The sequence below is a fragment of the Amia ocellicauda genome, chromosome 10 (genome assembly GCF_036373705.1).
Source record: "Amia ocellicauda isolate fAmiCal2 chromosome 10, fAmiCal2.hap1, whole genome shotgun sequence".
NCBI lineage: Eukaryota > Metazoa > Chordata > Actinopteri > Amiiformes > Amiidae > Amia > Amia ocellicauda.
In genome coordinates this window covers 43,564,396-43,582,815 of record NC_089859.1, presented here as the reverse complement: position 1 = coordinate 43,582,815, position 18,420 = coordinate 43,564,396, and the positions used below count along the sequence as shown (strand labels likewise).

Below are 18,420 nucleotides of genomic sequence, written 5' to 3'. Positions count from 1 at the left end.
TGACAGTTATTTTGTGTTTCTTCCATTTGCGAATAATCGCACCAACTGTTGTCACCTTCTCACCAAGCTGCTTGGTGATGGTCTTGTAGCCCATTCCAGTCTTGTGTAGGTCTACAATCTTGTCCCTGACATCCTTGGACAGCTCTTTGGCCATGGTGGAGAGTTTGGAATCTGATTGATTGATTGCTTCTGTGGACAAGTGTCTTTTATACAGGTAACGAGCTGAGATTAGGAGCACTCCCTTTAAGAGAGTGCTCCTAATCTCAGCTCGTTACCTGTATGAAAGACACCTGGGAGCCAGAAATCTTGCTGATTGATAGGGGATCAAATACTTATTTCCCTCATTAACATGCAAATCAATTTATAACTTTTTTGAAATGCGTTTTTCTGGATTTTCTTGTTGTTATTCTGTCTCTCACTGCTAAAATACACCTACCATTAAAATTATAGACTGATCATTTCTTTGTCAGTGGGCAAACGTACAAAATCAGCAGGGGATCAAATACTTTTTTCCCTCACTGTATGTATGTATGTATGTATGTATGTAAGTGTGTGTGTGTCTGTCTCTGTGTGAAAGTGTGTGTGTGTGTCTGTCTGTGAAAGTGATTGTGTGTGAAAGTGTGTGTGTCTGTCTGTCTGTCTGTGAAAGTGTGTGTGTGTGTGTGTGTGTGTGTGCGTGTGTCTGTCTGTGAAAGTGTGTGTTTGTGTGTGTATGGGTGTGACAGTGTGTATGAGTGTCTGTCATGTAACTCGCACATCTGTGAGGGCACCATTTTTGCAGAAAGAGATGTACACATTTTGGAGCAACATATGCTGCCATCCAGACATCATCTTTTCCAGGGACGTACCTGCATTTTTCAGCAGGATAACGCCAAACCACATTCTGCCCAGATTTCAAGCGTATGGTTGCATAGGCAGAGAGTGCGGGTGCTAGCATGGCCTGCCTGCAGTCCTGACCTGTCTCCGAATTGAGAATGTGTGGCGCACTATGAAGTGCAAATTAAGACAACGAAGGCCCTGTGCAGTTGCGCAGCTGAGGAAATGCATAATGGATGAATGGGGGAAAATCCCGCTTGCTAAACTTAACCAAGTGGTGTCTTCAGTGCCCAAGTGCTTAATAAGTGTTATTAAAAGAAAAGGTGATGTTACATAGTGGTAAACAGTCGACTGTCCCAACTTTCTTGGTTTCTTTTCACTGCTAATGAGATGCTGTAGAGTGAGTTAGTTATATTGCTTTCAGGAGCTCTAATCGTATTGATGAATTCATGCAGCATTTGTAATTGAATTTCAAAAAGAAATCCTTGCTGTCTGGCCTGTGTGTATGAGATGTACTCTGTCAATCTTTGGCTAACAACTGAAACATTGGTAGAACAGAAATGGCAACATAAAAAAGAAAAGTACATTTTAAAAGAGCACATTAAATAGGATGAATATACAGTTTTTTACAATCACTTTGTCACTAATTTCAGAACCTTGATGTCATTTTTCAAAACTCTAGACACAAAACTCAAAACGGTCATCACTTGTAACACAGGCTGTCCAATGTTCAAAACATTGCATTGTGCATTCATATCTTTATAGAAACCTAGCACTTGCAGACTTGTTGGTTCAAATAACTCATTTATCATGAAATACCATAGTAACATAGTAACACAGAAGATACCGATAGTTTCACTGTGTAGTTGTTCGTACAATCATTAAATATTGTAGTACAAAATATGTGATACATGTTTCATTATGGTACTACACATAAATACATCACTGTAAAAGGACTAGTAGAGAGAATACTACAGACACAGTGGAATCATTGAACAAAATCTGAAATGTATTGATGCAATACAATCAAATCACACCATAGGTTTCTTTGAATCCATGCAAAAATAATTAGCTACAAAAACGAACAAAACTACAGTAAAATGTCAACTGCAGTGTTCCTCACCTGGCTTAGTGTAAAAAGCAAAACAAAGGATTGATTACTGTACTTCTAAATTTCCATCAGCCCTGTGTTCAGGTTCAGGTTCTCACAACCATTTTTCACAAGAGGCATCTTGAAACTGAACATACCTGAACATACTCAGTCATCAGCTGCTTCACTCTGTCTGCATTTCTTTCAAAAGGCACACTATACTCTGTGCTACACATTGGTATGCAGTATACAGTCATTTGACAATTGAGAGTAGCCTAATGTTTAGTGCATGCTGAAGACTTGCCGCTTCTCAGTACGGACATTTCTGATGATTGAGGCCACAGTTGATCCTGAGTTGATTCTGAGGTTTGATTGAATCATTGTAGCTGCCTCAGTCATGGTCATGCCATGATTTACAACATGTTCTACAACTATTTCTCGGATTTCACTGGACACTATTTGCTGTTGCTGCCGCTGTCTGGTCCGTGGCCTTGTCCTCTACCACGTTCCCCCAACACCTCTCAAATGAGGCCCATGGCTGCCTCTCTGGTGAGGCCTAAGCCCTCCTCTATGACGAGGCCCACGACCACCTCTCAGAAGGGGTGCATGTCCCCTTCCATTCCTTTGACCACCACGTCTTCCTCCTCCCACTGCTTGACCTCTATTGTGACCTGGATGACCTGCCGGCTCCATGTTATCACTGTGTTGCTCGGGTGGATAGCACTCATTTCACTCGATACTCGTACCACAATGTGAAATCAATCATCAATAACCAGTTGGCAGTATTGGAATAGCAATTACAAGGGCCTGCATACATACAGTAATGTCAAATCTGATGTGGAAGAACAATCATCTTCAACCAGGTTGGAGCGTTAGTTGCAATGCCTTTAATACACGCAGCGTGGAGAGGAACAGTGACTCAAGAAGATCCCAAAGTCGCTCTGCCTTCATTTTAACAGTCAGAGCTTTTATACACAAAAATCAAAGAGCTGGTTATAATCAGAAAGTCATTACTATGTTATCTTAAAAGTTAGCTAAGCAGAATTTATATCATTATAGGACAGAGTTCATAGATCAACACATGGATTAGGGAGCAGGCACTTCAATCATACTGTTTGACATTGTCTCCAAGATTCTCATCGTAAATAACAAGCAGAAATCAAACTACCTTCTGGCCTGACCTTCTAGCTTGACCTTATCTTTCTTAAGTATACAAGAGAGAAAAACAGGTATTAGAGAAAGAATTTCTAACTTTCCTTCCACACTGAAAACATGGTGTGGAAAAGTGCTACATGATGATGAATGATGATGAAATATTACATCCATAGATAATGTAGTTCAACTGGTTCATGCTCCTCGGTTATTGGTGTCAATGGATCTCATTATCCTGAAACTTTCATGATCGAAACATGGAATACTGTTCGTCAGTTTCCATAAAACTATGAATTAAGAGTAATGCAACAGTCACTTATCATTTTGAGCAGCTGTATCAATTGATAGTTAGATCTTTGTAATGAAATGAATAGACAGTGATCTCAGATGTAATGTGTGAATTGCATTTTGAAATGGTAATACTTTGACGTTAAGTTGTATCATTTTAGTTCAATGAACAAATGATCTGAGGTTGATGTGTATTGTATCCAAGCAATTGAAAAATGTGCATTTTGATCATCGGGTGTGAGTTTAGTGTCTAGAGTTTTGAAAAATGACATCAAGGTTCTGAAATGAGTGCCAAAGTGATTGTAAAAAAGTGTAATATCAGGGGACAGTGGCTATTACTGATCTGGCCTTCCGTGGCCTCTGTATTAATGTAACAGGTCACATTGTATGTGTACACTGATACTTGATAGTATAATATAGTACAAGTAAAAAACATACATAGGTATCATAGAAGTATTTTGCAGAAATGATTAAGGATACTTATCAAAATGGAGAGGAAATGCTAAATCCAGTCTCCCCAGGCTGAGCTTCTATTGCTACACCTGCTAAGTGGCTGCTGGCCCCACTATATGGATAGAGCCACACCAAGTACAAGAGTCTCCCCATTGCTATTTATATCTCCCTATCCAGTCTTCTATACGTGTCAGGTATACAAGTGTGTGTGTGTGTGTGTGTGTGTCTGTCTGTCTGTCTGTCTGTCTGTGAAAGTGTGTGTGTGTGTGTGTGTGTGAAAGTGTGTGTGAGTGTCTGTCTGTCTGTCTGTCATGTAACTTGCACATCTGTTAGGGCACCATTAATGCAGAGATGTACACATATTGTTTATTTTCCATATATATGTATGTATGTATGTATGTATGCATGTCCAATTGCTTTGACAATACAAATGCACTGAATTGAGACAGAGAGAGAGAGAGAGAGAGAGAGAGAGGTGCTAAGGCACATTTGTAACATAAATTAGGGAACATTTGAAACATGCTTAGGGAACATTCATAAGAACATAAGAACATAAGAAAGTTTACAAACGAGAGGAGGCCATTCGACCCATCATGCTCGTTTGGTGTCCATTAATATCTAAGTGATCCATGGATCCTATCCAGTCTATTTTTAAATGTTCCCAAACTTTCAGCTTCTACCACTTTCCATCTTGAATGCCTTGAAGCCCAATTTCCATTTGTTGTCCCCTGGTGCGTGTGTCCCTGCTGATCTGGAAAAGCTCCTCTGGTTTGAGGAACCTTTCATGATTTTGAAGACTTGGATCAAGTCCCCACGTAATCTCCTCTGTTCCAGGGTGAAAAGGTTCAGTTCCCTCAGTCTCTCCGAGTAGGACTTTCCCTTCAGACCTGGAATAAGTCTGGTTGCTCTCCTCTGAACTGTCTCTAAAGCAGCAATATCCTTCTTGAAGTGTGGTGCCCAGAACTGTACACAGTATTCCAGATGAGGTCTAGCGCATTGTACAGTCTTAACATTACTTAAATTCTACACTTTTGACGATATACCCTAGCATTTTGTATGCCTTTTGTATTGCTTCCCCACATTGTTTGGATGGAGAAAGTGAATCCACATAGATTCCTAGGTCTTTCTCATGCATTACTTCATCTAGATCTGTACCTCCCATAGTGTAATTATAGTGGACATTTTTGTTTTACTGCATGTATTACCTTGCACTTGTCCACATTGAATTTCATTTGCCAGGTGTCAGCCCACAACTGAATTTATCTAAGTTCCTCTGAATAGCATGTGCTGCCAAGATTGTATCTGCTAAGCCACCTATTTTAGTATCATCTGCAAATTTGACAAGGTTGCTAAGTATCCCAGAGTCCAGATCATTAATATAGATTAGAAAAAGCAAAGGCCCTAGTACTGATCCCTGTGGAACTCCACTAACAACCTCACTCCAGTTAGAAGTGACTCCTCTAATCTGTTTCCTATACATCAACCAGTTCATAATCCATCTACTTACATGACCCTGAATGCCTACAGCTTCCAATTTGAGGATCAGTCTTTGGTGTGGAACCTTATCAAAAGCTTTTTGGAAATCTAAGTATATCATATCATATGCTTTCACGTGATCTACAGCTGCAGTTGCATGTTCAAAAAAATGTATTAAGTTAGTAAGACATGATCTGCCTCGTCTAAACCCATGTTGACTATCTCCAAGAATATGGTTTTCATTGAGATGCTCCTCTATTTTCTGTCTAATCATTTTTTCCAACATTTTACAGGTGATGCAGGTGAGACTGATTGGTCTGTAATTTCCTGGCTCAGTTTTGTCCCCTTTCTTGTGGATTGGTATGAAATTTGCTGTCTTCCAGTCAGTGGGAACATCCCCTGTTCTAAGTGTCATTTGAAATAATCGAGTTAACGGCCTATACATAATTTCCCTCATTTCTTTAAGTACTGTTGGAAATATCCCATCTGGCCCAGGTGATTTGTTTGATTTTAATTCTGCTAGTCCCTTTAGTACCTCCTCCTCATTTATCCTGATCTCTCTTAGGGTTTGACTGGATTGATTGTCAACCTGTGGCATGTCATCTGTTTTTTCTTTTGTAAAAACCTCTGTGAAATACTCATTTAGAATATTTGCCACATCTTGTTCATTTTCCAAGATACCTCCATTTTTGCCCTTTATCTGTTTCACCTCCTCCTTAATTGACCGCTTGCTGTTGTAATTTTGAAAAAAGCTCATTGCATTGGTTGTAGCTCCAAGAGCTATGTTTCTTTCTATTTCCCTCTTTGCTTTCCTGATCCCTTTCTTAAGATCTCTTTGCAGCTCAACATATTCTATGTATTTTGTTTCATCACCATCCCTTTTGTATGTGCTATACAACATTTTCTTCCTCTTTATATTTTTTTGCATGCCTCTGGTTTGTATGTATGTATGTATGTATGTATGTATGTATGTGTGGAAGGAAAGTTAGAAATTCTTTTCTCACAACTGTTTTTCTCTCTTGTATACTTAAGAAAGATAAGGTCAAGCTAGAAGGTCAGGAGGCCATAAGGTAGTTTGATTTCTCTTTGTTATTTACAATGAGAACCTTGGAGACAATGTCAAACAGAATGACCTACGTGCCTGTTCACTAATACCATGTATAGACCTATGAACTCTGTTCGATAATGATATATGTTCTGCTTAGTTAGCCTTTAAGATAACATAGTAATGACTTTCTAGCATGTATGTATGCATGTATATATATATATATATATATATATGTATGAATGTATGTATGTCCAATTGCTTTTGACAATACAAATGAATTGAGAGGGAGAGAGAGAGACAGACAGACAGACTGACAAACAGAAAAACAGACACACACACAAACACACACACACACAGAGCCAGCTAGCCCGCCAGCCAGCCAGCCAGCCAGCCAGCTCAGCGATGACATCACGAGCCTCTCTCAGCTGACTGCTATGACATCACAGAGCACGTACATTCCGTTGCTTGCCGTCTGTCAACCACTCAGTCACTGCCAGCCAGACTGGCTGGCTGGCTGGATGTGGGGGCTGCTTGCTGCTGCTGCGTACCTTAGCAAGCTTATTTGCTTGACCGGCCTTCCTACTCCTCTGCCCACATGCCCACCTATGCCTCTACTCCAAGATACTTATACAATAGAAAAACTATGGTAATAATAATATAGCCCAAGACAAAAAATATTAATCTTTCTAGACTGTATTAAAGTTCAGCACTTCGGAAAAATAGAATTATTTTGTATTTCAATAAAACAAAAATTATTACTGGTATCCACACACCCAACCAATGTAAATGTCACGGACGGTGTTAATTAGCTCCTTAATCACCATTACTTATTATATTTATATTTCACTTCACTTTATGCAATATGGCTTGTGTATTTTGTTTGGTTCTATATTGCCATTATTTTGTGTGTTGATTATCTTTCACTTTATTGTTTAATTTGTTATTCACTTAGTATTATTTTGATTGTTTGCACGCGTGCCTTATTATTTTTGTTTCTTCTTTCTTTCACAACTCACCTGGGTCCACCTGCACTCTTCACACGCGTCCCCACTTAATCACCCTGCCCTGGGAGAGGAGAGGATTATCTGCTGTAGTCCACTTTCCAATGTGGGAGGTCTCTGCGGCTCATATCTCATTCAATTATTTATTCATTTATCCTACATCAAGTTTATTTATTTTCCCACGTTTCATTCAATCACCATCAGAAGCTCTCTGTGCTAAAAGTGGCAGCACATTTGTTTCACACACATCAAACTCACCTTTTCCTGCTTCCCAAGCCTTATCAACTTACTCAGACCCTCGTCAACTTACTCAAACCCTCTTCAAATTTGGTTAACATTGCTCTGCATTCTAACAGCTATTCTTTCTCCTATTCTTAATTTCTTACAAGAAATGTATTCAGGTTTTTTTATCAATATGTTTTATTTATATTTATACAGATGTCACTCCATTATTCATTTATTGAAGTCATATATGTACCTAACAAAATATTAGCCAATAGGCCATTGATCTCAATAATGATTCCCATAATCCTAGGACACCTTCTCTTTTACTCTTCCTTTCCATTCTTACTTTTCTCCTGTAAAGCATTTTATATTACTTGAGCTTACTTATTCTATAGTTGTAATCTTATACTTCTGCGGTATCTTACCCTTTTCCTACATCACTCATCTTAAAACCATGGTCTACTTTGACGTTCATTTCAGGTATTATATGCTAGGCACCAATAACCAAACATTTTCTGAAAGACTGTAACATGTCACCAGACTGTTTACATTCTCCTGCTTTCACAGGCTGTCAGGGCTGCACCAGGCTCTCTTCTAGCCTTTCGTTTCCTTGAATTTGACTTTTGACAGAGCTTGTCCATAACATGATGTTTAACAAACAAATTCTGGTTCTTCTTGTGGAGACACCATGACTATTTATGTATTACTATTATTATCCATCTGTTTATTCAATGTATATTTTGGATTACTTTTCTTATAATAGTCTTTCTTTCTGATTTCTGATGCTTGAGGCACTCTGTATAGAGCCAAAGATCCTCATGAATATGATAAATCTGTTGTTACATTTTTAAATATAATTCTAAAATGATTGCCAAAACATAGACATTTACCTTATATCACCTTCAAACTATACATATTCATAAACACACAAAGCACATACACATTGATATCTAAAGATAATTCAGATATCTGATCTGTGGCATGTTTTATTGACCCTGCAGTGTCTCAAACAGCCCTTATAACTTATTATTTAAGCTTATGATTATTTAGAATAAAATGTCAAATAATCCCACTCGATTATTTCATTATTTCACTATCTCAGTTTTCTTGATCCATTGTGAAAAAGTTCTGTTATTTCCTCCTCATCTGTAGAGGCTACATTAGCCCACTCCCCGGTCTGATATTCTCGTAGTAACTGTATCCAAATGTTGGGCGGACATTTAGCCTTCACGATGATGTGTACATCGTGCGGGTGAAGGAGGTGAATAACCATCTTTTCATCTAGAATATCCCAAAAAGTTGTGTTACCCTGGTTTGGTTTTAATTTTGGGAGGGACACCCATATCATTTCTTTTTCTCCTGGGGAGAAGGGGACATGGGTTTTAGTCGTATAGACTATTGATTGACCTTCCTCTTTACTCTGTCTAGTTTTGACTTGCATGGGTGCAGCTGGGACCGTTTTCAGAGCGGTCAGATCTGGATACAATGTATTATTATAACCAAAATCAGTGATTGATTTATATTCCGGATTATATGGGGGAGGAGCGCTAGCAAAACCTCCTTTTTCATATTCCCATGCTTTGCGATCTAAATCATCCCAATCGGGCCTGTCGTCCTCGGAGTGATCTGTGTCGCGACGCGCTGCTAACACGGCAGCACATCGCGCACCTACACCTTCACCTTTTCTGACCACTTTTCTTGCCCTTCTAATTTGCCTTGTAGTTCTATTAATTCTATCGTATTTTTCACAACTTCTTCTCTCAATTCACATTACTGTTTATGATGATCTTCCATTTCTGTTATTTTCTTTTCTTGATTCTCACCAACCTGACACAATATCACAATTCCTTTCTCTGTCTTATCTGGTTGTTGTTGCTTCCACCAGTCCCGGTGCTCCTTCGGAGACCAGTCTTTCTCCCAACTTCCTTCCAACATTTTCTTCTCTACATTCTGTTTTTTTATTTCTCAAAAAACCAATAATGCTGGTGTCACTCACTGTGACGATTTATCTGAAATATTACATTATTATATATTATTTTATGTATATATATTATAATAAAAACAAACACTCCAGTAAGGTACGGACACCCGTACATGACACTGGCTAAGGTAAGGGAACCCATAAACAACCATAAGCACCCCCTGACCTAGGACAGACTGTAACTTGCTAACTTGCTAACTTGCTAACTGTTTTGTTTGCTTCACATCGTTTGCTGCTAGTTGCATGCCAAACGAGTTCGTTCTGTCCAAAATATAAGCTTTTTTCTTCTAATAAACTCAATAAAAATACAGTGCACTAGCAACTATTTCCCTTTCAAAAGTTGTAGTCCCGTTTCAGTTAAAACAAAATGTGTTCTTCAAACAAAGAAAATACTTGTGTTTCTTTTCCCTCTTTACCTGCTCTTATCACAAAGCTTCTCAACACAATCTCAGGTGCAGGTGCACTCTGCGCTATCCTTTGCCCGAGCTTTGTCCAGGAAAACTCACTGTAGCCATCTTAGTTCAACACGGGCTCTCCTTACCTGCGAGTCACACGGGTCCAGTTCACTTTGCAAGTGAACAGTCTCTTCTCAGAAACAATAAGGAAACTTGGAAAGAAACACAATCCCAGGTCGGTGTTAAAAAAAAGTTCTTTGTTTTCATATTAAAAGAAAACATTTGTATTTTCTCTGCACACTTCACAGCTCCAATTAGCACACTCAACTAATCCCTGCCCCCCTCAGAACCGTCACTAAAGAAAGGTACTCACAGTCATTTTAAATATGACATCCTGTAGTGTTTCATTTCAAAATATGATCTTATTATCACTTGAACCAAATAAATCCTTTGACCCACTAATACCAAATTACAGTTATGGGGGCCACAGATGTGATTTGAAAATACGATCTTCCATGTCTTTCTGTTGTGTTTTGACCTGGGGATCTGTAATTGTCCAAGTGGCTACTGCACATGTACTTATTTAATATTAAATGTGTTATTTAATTAGGCTTGGTTCTGGTGAGCATGTACAAGACGTCAGCTTTTTAAATAACTGTGTGTATTGGATCATACACATTTTAGAAATACTCTCTCAAACTTCCCGCATTGGTACCTCACCAGGGAGGTAGAAAACAGCAATAGCATTGAAAAAGTGTGATTGTAGTTCTGCTCTTCTGCAATATATTTCTACAATATCTTTAACATCTTCTTTAACATTGTTTTAAAGGCTGGGACCAATATGGTGGAATATCTCCAACACACGGACATTGAGAGACTCGACCCCTTTGTGCTGCTGCTCAGAGACCAACTCTCAGTTGTCTCTGAGTAGGCTATGGATCAACTTCCTTTCCTAATATGAAGGAGACCATGGATACAAAACCTATGAAAAACAGGTGATTATTGTTATTCTTCTCATTATAAACTACTTAATACATCTCTCCCATAAAGTACAACAGGATAGTGGTGACGTCATTCAGGATTGGATTGCCATTGGTCAAAAGCCCTCTGAGAGAAATTGTGTGGCGACACTCCACACTCTTAGAAGAAATGGTTCTGCACAGAACCATAAAGGGTTCCTCGAGTAATCGCTCTGGTGGATCCCTTTATGGTTCTATGTAGAACCCCTTCAAAGGGGTTACATGAAGAACCCCCAAACATAGCGTTCTACACAGAACCATTCGTTTTAAAATGTTATATATAGAACCCATTCAAAAGGGGGACACGTGCTATACCTGAATTTGTTTTCCAAATACAATCTTTAAAAAATGTATGAGTTCATATATACAAACACACATACACAACGTAGAAATCGCACTACTAGTGAAGTAACTTCATTTACATTATATGCCACAACTCCTCAATTTGGAACGCAAAAACAAGACATCTGATGTAAAAGTGTAAACTAATTACGAACAGCACTTTTGATTTTTATCTTCAATTCAGGGGCTACTTATTCGAACAGTAAACTGTATTCTCTCTTCAGAGTGACTGGAATGTTTTTGCCTACATTCAACTTAAATATGAAAGTTTCCAAAAACGGCATAGTTTTCTTTAAGGCTATTCAATGCCAAACACAAAATTCTCTCTGCTTTCAGTGCTTGTCCTTCAGCACAATTACACAGGTTCATGATGTTCTCATTTCAATACATTGTTTTCTTATTTAAACTATTTGACTTTGAGCTTACATTGAGAATAAAATCACTTTTGCAAGTAAAACCTGGCCAAGAAAGGAAGCAGCACTACAATAAAACAATACACAGAATACAAAGCAGTTCCTTCAAAAGTGAAAGTGATAAAGAGTGATGTCTGTCAGTAAATTACGTTGAGATACATATTGGTTATTTTGAATTAGGAGTCCAACTTCAATAACTTCTATTAACAAGCCAAAATACAGATCAGAATTACGGGTAATTGAAAATAATATGTAGCGCCTAGGTAAGCTTGGATGTGTTCAGAGAAACACTAAAAACGGACCTTCCTCACACCCGTCTTGTTGAGGAGGACGTGGTCATACAGGTGATGTGGCTGGATGTCTCAGTGGTGTGCCAGGTGGACGTTGGGGAGGAGGGCACATCTTCGGGATACTTCTGCGTTGATGGCCTGGATGATGTGCAGGGGCACGTCTGTGCGGGGCAGCAGTGTGGAGATGGTGATTTTGGCAGTTTGGAATTCCTCTGTGGCTTTCTTTGCCACCTGTCTCAGGGCTGAGGCCACATCGCCCCTGCGGGCACTCAGGTCGTTAGTGCCGGTGTGGATGAGGATGTGTTTGACCTGGCACAGCCTCCTCTTGGAGAGCAGCTCCAGGGCTCTCTGTGCTGTCGGGCACCAAAGCTTTTTCACTTTTCGCCCAGGGAAGAGGTGCCTCTCATCCAGGAACTTCCCATTGGAGTCGCTCAGAATGACCACCTCTGTGTTGACCTGCCACTCCGGGTTTTGCGTCGGGAGTGGTGGGGGCAGCAGGTGTGTTTTAGGGGAGTGGCGTTTCAGGGGTTTGAGTATTAGTGGCAGGTCTGGTGATAGTGGGGGTGTCAGGAGTGGTGGGGAGTGTGGGTGGATCAGTGGGTGCGTCAGTGGGTGCGTCAGGGGTTGTAGGTGTTGTGGGGTCAGTGCAGTGCAGTCTCTGTGCTCCTCTCTTAGCTTCTCCAGCTGGCTCTGCAGGCTCCTCAGCTGGCTGTGCTGGGGTGTCCTGGTCAGCTCCTCCCTCGCTCTGTGCAGCTCCGTCCTCAGGGTTTGGCTCTGCTCCTCCTGGTCTCTTACTGCTGCTCTCAGCTTATGGATCTCAGCCTTGTGGTGCATCTTTAGTCCCTGAACTCCGCAAACTTCAGCTCCAGCACTGATAGGCATTCCTTTAGTGTTTTAATGTTGCTGGAGAGTTTTGGGGAGACAGGGGGGCAGTCTGTGGGAGATGGGGCACTGTCTGGCTCCGTGTGGCTGGGGGCAGACTGCAGGGTGGCCGGCTCTGGCTCGTGTTTCTCTACCTCAGTCTGCTGCTTTGAGGTGTGGAAGCCGAGAGATAATTGGTCCAGGCTGCTCTCGCTGTCCTGCACCATGATGGTCCCGTTGTGGTATACATTAAAAGTGAGCATCACACTGTCTGTGTCTTTCTCTACCAGCACTGAGATCTGCCTGCCTCTGCTAATGCCCCTCTTGTTGTTATTGGGGTATGTCTGGCACAGGGTTTTGTGAAAGGCGGTGTAGAACAGTAGATTGTTCTTGACCCTGTTTTCTCCTTTACCGGTGTAGTCTAGGATGAGGGTCTCAGGAGATGCTCTCATCACAGCTTGTTTGTAGTCCTTCTTAGCCTGTGCAGAGCGAATGTCTTCAGGGTATCGGATTTCAAAAGGCAGCTCTGCAGTCAGACTGCTGTTCGATAGATTTCTATCAGTCTCAGTGGCAGTTGGGCTCTCTCCTACTGTCACTCTATTCAAATTGGAGCTCTGCATTTTCATTGGCTGAGTCAACTACTGAGAATGCTTATTTATTTTATTAATACATATTTTTTTGTTTAATTATTTGTCTCTTACCTCCAATTCTTGTCTTCAGCTTTTCTTTTCTGACTTTTCTTCCTGAACTGTCTCTCTGCTTTCTTCTTTTTGTGTTTCTCTTAAAATTATTATTTTTTGAATACTTTTTCTTCTGAATTTCTATTCCATGTCTTCTGTGTATGTTTATAGTGCTATATATTCATTTGTAAATCACAAATTAAATCCGCTTATGTATAAAAACAAATGTTTTTTAGGAGCTCATATTCCTCTCTCTCTCTCTCTCTCTCTCTCTCTCTCTCTCTCTCTCTCTCTCTCTCTCTCTCTCTCTCAATTCATTTCATTTGTATTGTCAAAGCAATTGGACATACATACACATACATACATATACACTCACCTAAAGGATTATTAGGAACACCTGTTCAATTTCTCATTAATGCAATTATCTAATCAACCAATCACATGGCAGTTGCTTCAATGCATTTAGGGGTGTGGTCCTGGTCAAGACAATCTCCTGAACTCCAAACTGAATGTCTGAATGGGAATGAAAGGTGATTTAAGCAATTTTGAGCGTGGCATGGTTGTTGGTGCCAGACGGGCCGGTCTGAGTATTTCACAATCTGCTCAGTTACTGGGATTTTCACGCACAACCATTTCTAGGGTTTACAAAGAATGGTGTGAAAAGGGAAAAACATCCAGTATGCGGCAGTCCTGTGGGCGAAAATGCCTTGTTGATGCAAGAGGTCAGAGGAGAATGGGCCGACTGATTCAAGCTGATAGAAGAGCAACTTTGACTGAAATAACCACTAGTTACAAACGAGGTATGCAGCAAAGCATTTGTGAAGCCACAACACGTACAACCTTGAGGCGGATGGGCTACAACAGCAGAAGACCCCACCGGGTACCACTCATCTCCACTACAAATAGGAAAAAGAGGTGAGACATTCAGATGGTAGAGTCAGAATTTGGCGTAAACAGAATGAGAACATGGATCCATCATGTCTTGTTACCACTGTGCAGGCTGGTGGTGGTGGTGTAATGGTGTGGGGGATGTCTTCTTGGCACACTTTAGGCCCCTTAGTACCAATTGGGCATCGTTTAAATGCTACGGCCTACCTGAGCATTGTTTCTGACCATGTCCATCCCTTTTTGACCACCATGTACCCATCCTCTGATGGCTACTTCCAGCAGGATAATGCACCATGTCACAAAGGTCGAATCATTTCAAATTGGTTTCTTGAACATGACAATGAGTTCACTGTACTAAACTGGCCCCCACAGTCACCAGATCTCAACCCAATGGAGCATCTTTGGGATGTGGTGGAACGGGAGCTTCGTGCCCTGGATGTGCATCCCACAAATCTCCATCAACTGCAAGATGCTATCCTATCAATATGGGCCAACATTTCTAAAGAATGCTTTCAGCACCTTGTTGAAGCAATGCCACGTAGAATTAAAGCAGTTCTGAAGGCGAAAGGGTGTCAAACACAGTATTAGTATGGTGTTCCTAATAATCCTTTAGGTGAGTTCATCGTAGCTCTTAATACTCTCTTTCTGTCTGGAGGAGATATAATTGAAGTATTGTACACGTACCCGGCTACTTTCAACACCCATTGCTGCACTGATATTTTTCCCTCCATTTTTCTTTATCCATTTTTTTTTTGCTGGAAGTTCCGTCAATACCCGTCAGCCTTTAAGAGACATCATGCAGCCAGGCCTTTCGGCTTGTGGCCACACCGTCCTGAACGCGCCTGATCTCGTCAGATCTCGGAAGCTAAACGGGGCAGGGCCTGGTCAGTACTTGGATGGGAGACCTCCTAGAAATACCAGGTGCTGCAAGCTTTTTACGTCTCCTGGGTAACTTCATCGTAGCTCTTAATACTTTCTTTCTGTCTCCAGGAGATATAATTGAAGAATTGTACACGTACCCGGCTACTTTCAACACCCTTTCCTGCACTGATATTTTTACCTCCATTTTTCTTTTTTCTTTTTTTCTTTTTTTTTTTTTGCTGGAAGTTCCGTCAATACCCGCCAACCTTTAAGAGACATCATGCAGCCAGGCCTTTCGGCTTGTGGCCACACCGTCCTGAATGCGCCCGATCTCGTCAGATCTCGGAAGCTAAACGGGGCAGGGCCTGGTCAGTACTTGGATGGGAGACCTCCTAGAAATACCAGGTGCTGCAAGCTTTTTACGTCTCCTGGGTAACTTCATCGTAGCTCTTAATACTCTCTTTCTGTCTCCAGGAGATATAATTGAAGAATTGTACACGTACCCGGCTACTTTCAACACCCTTTGCTGCACTGGTATATTTCCCTCTATTTTTCTTTTTTTTTTTGCTGGCAGTTCCGTCAATACCCGCCAGCCTTTAAGAGACATCATGCAGCCAGGCATCTCGGCTTGCGGCCACACCATCCTGAACGCGTTCGATCTTGTCAGATCTCGGAAGCTAAAGGGGGCAGGGCCTGGTCAGTACTTGGATGGGAGACCTCCTAGAAATACCAGGTGCTGCAAGCTTTTTACGTCTCCTGGGTAACTTCATCGTAGCTCTTAATACTCTCTTTCTGTCTCCAGGAGATATAATTGAAGAATTGTACACGTACCCGGCTACTTTCAACACCCTTTGCTGCACTGGTATATTTCCCTCTATTTTTCTTTTTTTTTTTTGCTGGCAGTTCCGTCAATACCCGCCAGCCTTTAAGAGACATCATGCAGCCAGGCATCTCGGCTTGCGGCCACACCATCCTGAACGCGCCCGATCTCGTCAGATCTCGGAAGCTAAACGGGGCAGGACCTGGTCAGTACATGATAGTGAGACCTCCTGGAAATACCTAGTGCTGCAAGCTTTTACGTCTCCTGGGAAACTTTATCGTAGCTCTTAATACTCTCTCTCTGTCTGGAGGAGATATAATTGAAGTATTGTACACGTATCCAGCTACTGTCAACACCCTTTGCTGCACTGATATTTTCCATCCATTTTTCTTTTTTCTTTTTTTCTTTTTTTTTTTTGCTGGAAGTTCCGTCAATACCCGCCAACCTTTAAGAGACATCATGCAGCCAGGCCTTTCGGCTTGTGGCCACACCGTCCTGAATGCGCCCGATCTCGTCAGATCTCGGAAGCTAAACGGGGCAGGGCCTGGTCAGTACTTGGATGGGAGACCTCCTAGAAATACCAGGTGCTGCAAGCTTTTTACGTCTCCTGGGTAACTTCATCGTAGCTCTTAATACTCTCTTTCTGTCTCCAGGAGATATAATTGAAGAATTGTACACGTACCCGGCTACTTTCAACACCCTTTGCTGCACTGGTATATTTCCCTCTATTTTTCTTTTTTTTTTTGCTGGCAGTTCCGTCAATACCCGCCAGCCTTTAAGAGACATCATGCAGCCAGGCATCTCGGCTTGCGGCCACACCATCCTGAACGCGCCCGATCTTGTCAGATCTCGGAAGCTAAACGGGGCAGGGCCTGGTCAGTACTTGGATGGGAGACCTCCTAGAAATACCAGGTGCTGCAAGCTTTTTACGTCTCCTGGGTAACTTCATCGTAGCTCTTAATACTCTCTTTCTGTCTCCAGGAGATATAATTGAAGAATTGTACACGTACCCGGCTACTTTCAACACCCTTTGCTGCACTGGTATATTTCCCTCTATTTTTCTTTTTTTTTTTTGCTGGCAGTTCCGTCAATACCCGCCAGCCTTTAAGAGACATCATGCAGCCAGGCATCTCGGCTTGCGGCCACACCATCCTGAACGCGCCCGATCTCGTCAGATCTCGGAAGCTAAACGGGGCAGGACCTGGTCAGTACATGAAAGTGAGACCTCCTGGAAGTACCTAGTGCTGCAAGCTTTTACGTCTCCTGGGTAACTTTATCGTAGCTCTTAATACTCTCTCTCTGTCTGGAGGAGATATAATTGAAGTATTGTACACGTATCCAGCTACTGTCAACACCCTTTGCTGCACTGATATTTTTCCATCCATTTTTCTTTTTTTTTTTTTTTTTTTTTTTTTTTTTGCTGGAAGTTCCGTCAATACCCGCCAACCTTTAAGAGACATCATGCAGCCAGGCCTCTTGGCTTGCGGCCACACCGTCCTGAACGTGCCCGATCTCGTAAGATCTCGGAAGCTAAACGGGGCAGGACCTGGACAGTACTTGGATGGGAGACCTCCTGGAAATACCTGGTGCTGCAAGCTTTTACGTCTCCTGGGTAACTTTATCGTAGCTCTTAATACTCTCTTTCTGTCTCCAGGAGATATAATTGAAGAATTGTACACGTACCCGGCTACTTTCAACACCCTTTGCTGCACTGGTATATTTCCCTCTATTTTTCTTTTTTTTTTTGCTGGCAGTTCCGTCAATACCCGCCAGCCTTTAAGAGACATCATGCAGCCAGGCATCTTGGCTTGCGGCCACACCATCCTGAACGCGCCCGATCTTGTCAGATCTCGGAAGCTAAAGGGGGCAGGGCCTGGTCAGTACTTGGATGGGAGACCTCCTAGAAATACCAGGTGCTGCAAGCTTTTTACGTCTCCTGGGTAACTTCATCGTAGCTCTTAATACTCTCTCTCTGTCTGGAGGAGATATAATTGAAGTATTGTACACGTATCCAGCTACTGTCAACACCCTTTGCTGCACTGATATTTTTCCATCCATTTTTCTTTTTTCTTTTTTTCTTTTTTTTTTTTGCTGGAAGTTCCGTCAATACCCGCCAACCTTTAAGAGACATCATGCAGCCAGGCCTTTCGGCTTGTGGCCACACCGTCCTGAATGCGCCCGATCTCGTCAGATCTCGGAAGCTAAACGGGGCAGGGCCTGGTCAGTACTTGGATGGGAGACCTCCTAGAAATACCAGGTGCTGCAAGCTTTTTACGTCTCCTGGGTAACTTCATCGTAGCTCTTAATACTCTCTTTCTGTC

General features: G+C 41.6%; 6 non-coding genes and 4 pseudogenes across 6 annotated transcripts; all 10 read left to right on the top strand.

Moving 5' to 3' along the window:
• The first annotated feature begins 15,232 nt into the window (after positions 1-15,232).
• LOC136762580 (5S ribosomal RNA) lies at positions 15,233-15,351 on the top strand. Its single transcript, XR_010820775.1, has one exon. It is a non-coding gene; the product is annotated as a 5S ribosomal RNA (ribosomal RNA).
• A 226-nt stretch (positions 15,352-15,577) lies between these two features.
• Positions 15,578-15,696, top strand: LOC136762243 (5S ribosomal RNA). Its single transcript, XR_010820450.1, has one exon. It is a non-coding gene; the product is annotated as a 5S ribosomal RNA (ribosomal RNA).
• Positions 15,697-15,905: 209 nt separating this feature from the next.
• On the top strand, positions 15,906-16,024 carry LOC136761499 (uncharacterized; annotated as a pseudogene).
• A 210-nt stretch (positions 16,025-16,234) lies between these two features.
• Positions 16,235-16,353, top strand: LOC136761921 (uncharacterized; annotated as a pseudogene).
• Positions 16,354-16,576: 223 nt separating this feature from the next.
• Positions 16,577-16,695, top strand: LOC136762242 (5S ribosomal RNA). Its single transcript, XR_010820449.1, has one exon. It is a non-coding gene; the product is annotated as a 5S ribosomal RNA (ribosomal RNA).
• A 209-nt stretch (positions 16,696-16,904) lies between these two features.
• Positions 16,905-17,023, top strand: LOC136762560 (5S ribosomal RNA). The gene has a single exon (XR_010820756.1). It is a non-coding gene; the product is annotated as a 5S ribosomal RNA (ribosomal RNA).
• A 210-nt stretch (positions 17,024-17,233) lies between these two features.
• LOC136761916 (uncharacterized) lies at positions 17,234-17,352 on the top strand (annotated as a pseudogene).
• A 226-nt stretch (positions 17,353-17,578) lies between these two features.
• Positions 17,579-17,697, top strand: LOC136762625 (5S ribosomal RNA). Its single transcript, XR_010820819.1, has one exon. It is a non-coding gene; the product is annotated as a 5S ribosomal RNA (ribosomal RNA).
• A 208-nt stretch (positions 17,698-17,905) lies between these two features.
• LOC136760951 (uncharacterized) lies at positions 17,906-18,024 on the top strand (annotated as a pseudogene).
• Positions 18,025-18,249: 225 nt separating this feature from the next.
• On the top strand, positions 18,250-18,368 carry LOC136762241 (5S ribosomal RNA). Its single transcript, XR_010820448.1, has one exon. It is a non-coding gene; the product is annotated as a 5S ribosomal RNA (ribosomal RNA).
• Positions 18,369-18,420: the final 52 nt, after the last annotated feature.